The 4721-nt window shown below is 36.3% G+C and overlaps 1 pseudogene; it reads right to left on the bottom strand.

Moving 5' to 3' along the window:
- The window catches only part of LOC109350369, a 6996-nt pseudogene extending 2275 nt beyond the window's left edge, over positions 1 to 4721 (bottom strand).

The following is a 4721-nucleotide window of genomic DNA, read 5'->3' as shown; positions in this document are numbered from 1 at the left end:
CAGAACTTGATCAGCATAATCAAGTCGATCAGGGTGGACATGAAGAGTGAATGTAAGAAGAGATGAAAATAAAGTTACAACTCCAAAAGTGGGCATGTCAGGCTGTGCCTCTATCACCTGCATAGCAATTTGAGGACCTCATATCTTACAATCATTTAGTATACATGTAAAATACAAAACATAAAAATGTGAGGCATGTAAAAAAGACATTTTTCTGTTTTAGAATGCCCAAATCAGAAGTATGAAAGAGAAGACAAACTAGATGTTCAAATGCAAAATGAGGATCACAAAAATCATGGTTTATAATCCAATGAAGCAAACTACTTACGAAACACATATTTGAAGATACACATATTTTAAAAAGAAAGAGGAAGCATCAAGATTAACATGAGTATTTCACTTACCATAAAATGGAAAACAACACACAAGTGCATAGAGAGAGATGACACATAGGCATAGATCTCAATACGGTGAACATGTGATATTATTGTATTATTTTCTTCAAAGATTATTTTGCCTTTCAGTGACACCACAATAAAAACTTCATAGTTCATCCTAATAAATTCTTCCAGAGGGATATAAACAAGCTTAGTTTCTAGGAAGAGTCAATCAAGTGTCCCAGTCAGTCTTTGGTTAAATGTGTCTGCATTATAGAACTACATATTTTGCACTGCATGACTGAATACCAACGATTTACTGAATGGTGGGAAAAAAGTCCAAAATTTACCTTGCCAATGACATTGCTTAATTTGGAAAATGCTTCCACTTGCAAAAATTCTGGCAGCACCTCTGCACTTGAAGCAGCATAATTGGAAAGCCTTTGCATTAACTGAGACATCACTGTCTTGATGTCAACAGATGACTGAAAAAAAGTGACAAAACAGACAAGAAATTGAGTGACAATACCTACTGGATTTGCAGCATAAAATTGTCATGGATATTTCGGATGCAATGTTTAATGGTACAGAGTATGTGATAGCTACCATCAAACATGTACTTCAACTTGCCAATTAAACCAGAGGGATTGTATGCTTAACTACTAAAACCATAGCAGTCAACATGAAATGGATCCCATGATGGGCAAAGGTTACTTTTTTTACCAAAGTAATAAGGGCCAACTAGCAGACAAAGTCAGATCCTAGTTCATCTCATCATGTTATTGGTGCTTCTGTGTGATAGACCTGCAATATTATAAATCTAAAAGGGTTTTGTTAAATAGCTGAGGATGAGATGAGGATAACGAGTTAAAAGGGTAAAGCATTTATAGGGAAACTAAGTCCACTACCTCTCAATATATTAAATACATCATTTCCAACACAAATTCATGGTTCCTTATCCTTAGGGCTGAGTTAACAGAATTCATCTGAAAAATAAAACATAATGTAAAATGCATTGATGCCTGTAACATAATCTGAAAATAAATGCAGCAAAATATGGTTAAGCTGGCTTCCATCTGCTGCATATGAATAGAGACAAAGTTCAGAATTATTTATTCCAAGCGTTAAATTAAAATCAGATACATTGAGAAAATTTTGGAGATGCCAAATGCAGCCGTTCCTCAAATTCAACTTTACAGGTATTAAATACATGTGCAGTAGTTTGGAAAGTGAGGATGTGTGTGTGTAATTATTGTATAGTTGTTTCCTGTAGTATTGTATAGTTGTTTCCTGTAGTAATTCTAGTTTTAGAGATTGTTTGTAATTGTCTTGTACACAGTACATACGTTGCTGGTGCATCTTCACAACCATCTTTGATGAATAATATATATGTGTGTGTGTGTGTATCAATGCATTGTTCATAAGTAATGCCAAGAGAGGTGAAGTTCACTAACCTGGAGTTGAGGATAAGCACCCAAAAAAACATCAAGAGTTTCCAAGTGATACTCATCAGGAAAGACTTGAATTATGCAATCCATCAAGTAGAACAAAGCCAGCTCATCTTTGCAATTCACAACCTGTCAAAGATCATTGAGGAAAATGAATGAATTTCAACGGTTAGAAAGTGAAATATATCTTGGCAATTGGAAATAGAAATAACAAAACAACATATTAGACCTGCTCCAGCACTCTGGGAAGAACAACATCTTTGTACATATCAAGGTCAACACCCTCTATCTGACTGAGAACATGGAGATTTTTCCCAACCTAATAACATATTAAGAACAAAAGAACAAGAGAAGCCTTCTACGAGCATTTGATCATGTACACAACCCCATTGCAGAAAAGTAAACCAGTTACAGGCTTCAGATATTACAAGATCATGCAGCTCATTCCTTTCATTCTCCCGCTTCTCCTTCTCCCGGGCAGGCCCCTGCAGACGAGAAAGACCGACAGCAAGCCTCAACTCAGGTTCATCTAAGAGTATGAAAGATTGACATGCATTACTACACCTGCATGACCAGAAATCATGCCCTCATGACATGCAACTATTGTGACATCATGCATGTCCAAACAATGAGAACTGCAACAATGTGCAGGCAATTTAACCAACCTGAAGTTGCATCCGCACCCACAGTTTGTTCATTTACGTGAAATTTTGAAGTACAAACTCTAAGCATCAGCTACAGTATCCGAATCCCTACATATATCAGGGTAGACATTCACATATCATATTCGGACTCAAACTGGTGCAGCTTAAAATCAATATAATACATTGCTGTTGTCCCATTATCACGACAAAATAAAAACACAGAAATCACACGGCAAGGAAGAGGTACATAAGAAAATGAAAGACAAATAATAAAAGTAAAATGATACAAAGGAAGAAAGGAAACAGAAAGGAGGATCCAATATTCAAATGATCCAATAGTTTACATCATGCATCAGTATTGCAAAGGTGTACTATGTTGAGATGTTAGTGTGGATTGCATTCAGATTAGGTCAGTGGTTCTGAGTTCTGACATAACTAAAAGTGATCATCACACCAAAGGTAGCCAGCAACTGCATTCCAAATGTTTAGAACCACTGAATGCGTTCATTGCAACATCAAATGTGGCTCAATTAAAAGGCCTCAAGTAGAAATATCCTGCCTGTGAAATGAATGGATGGTGAAAAACCTTGATTGCTTATCCTTCATACTCAGAACCAATATCAGGCAGTTTATCCATACTAACTTAAGAAAGGTAACTTCTGAGAAAGAGTCTACGAACAGGGTTCTGAATGCCACGAGACATTTCCACAAGATCCTTAAGAACATCCTTAGCAGGAGCTTCCTTGGATTTGATGTATACAGATCCTACTGTAAAGAGGAGATACCTGATGATGATCATAAAATTAACATTTAATAAGTAACTTAGTAAGTAGGTTAAACACAAAAGAATGAACACATAATTACTGCAACTTCAAACTCCTCGCCAGAAATTAGTGAGAGCTTAAAAACTGCCAAAACTATGTCAATGCAACAGTTACATATGATTGCTTTCCATCTTGCAAAAGCTAAATGGTTTTCATCATTTACCATGATGTCATATCAATATCAATGATGCACAATTAGTAGGAATCAGCATTAAGTACTGCCATGATTGCACGTCCCTCCACATGGTGTTAAATAGTACTTGTGGTAATGTTGTCATGTCAAGTTTACCACAATGCAGTCATTTACCGAAAAAATGCAGACGGCGCACCTTCAATTGCGATTGTGGAGACTATAAAACCCTAGTTACTGCTCTGTTCAATTTGGTTCTAACTATTTCTTCATCTTTTCCCAATAAACCTCATAATATCTCCTCACTCTCCTGCTGTGAATCCCCAAGCAACATCAAACCCATATTACCATTTCTTACATTGTACTTTTAAAGGATAACAACACCGTACAATATGTAGCCATATTTGACCTGAGTTCATCCTTGTTTGGGCTTTAAGAAGTTGAATCACTGTGGGTTAGTAGAAAAGAATCACATTGAACATCCTATTTCCCTTTTCACTCCCTAAAAGCTTACAAAAGTATGTGAATTTAAATGGATAAGTTGAATTAGGATTATGTAAATTAGGAGCTTGGATAGTCATGCTATCTTACACCTCTTCCTCTACCTGCTTTTGTTCCTTGGAATCAGGAATGAAGCTTAAATCATTTTGACGCTGTTGCTCAAATAAAGCTGTTACCACAAAACATTTTGGCTTGTAGGTGATCCCTTGAGGTCATAAATATTACCTGTAAGATAGAAGTATTAAAGAAAATGTCCTTTAATTCAATTTTCTAATGCCAATATGAATCTAATTAACCAAGGCTAACTATGAATATATGATTCTAAACTAACCAAACAATATCTATTTTTCTCTTTCTAAGAACTTATCCTTCTGATTGTAACAAACCAAACAATTCACCTTCTCTTACCAAAACAATGACACAAAAAAGGGAGAGTGATTATATTAAGGTGGAAAATTGACAAAGTGGTTGAAGAAATCATACAATCCAAAGTCAACAATCTGATAAGTGACGTTGCTGGCTGCAAAATTAGAGGTGCCTGACGATCATTGGCGAACCTCCCATCCTGGAATATGAGGTTTCTAATCTCTACGTGCCATAGCAACATGGTACTCACAAGTTCCCTTCTCAATTAGCTCATCAATTCTCATAATACCTTTCACTGGATCAGAGAACCGTTGGTGGATATCAAACCCGAATGAACTCAAACCATTGCAGCTTTCTGAAGCTAAACTCATCAAGAACACCAACACCAGTGATATACACAAGGAACTACCATGGCTAAAAGGCCAAGCCAT

Source organism: Lupinus angustifolius, chromosome LG06, assembly GCF_001865875.1.
Source record: "Lupinus angustifolius cultivar Tanjil chromosome LG06, LupAngTanjil_v1.0, whole genome shotgun sequence".
Classification (NCBI taxonomy): domain Eukaryota; kingdom Viridiplantae; phylum Streptophyta; class Magnoliopsida; order Fabales; family Fabaceae; genus Lupinus; species Lupinus angustifolius.
The sequence above is the reverse complement of the archived record's forward strand: the minus strand, read 5'-3'. Positions and strand labels throughout refer to the sequence as shown.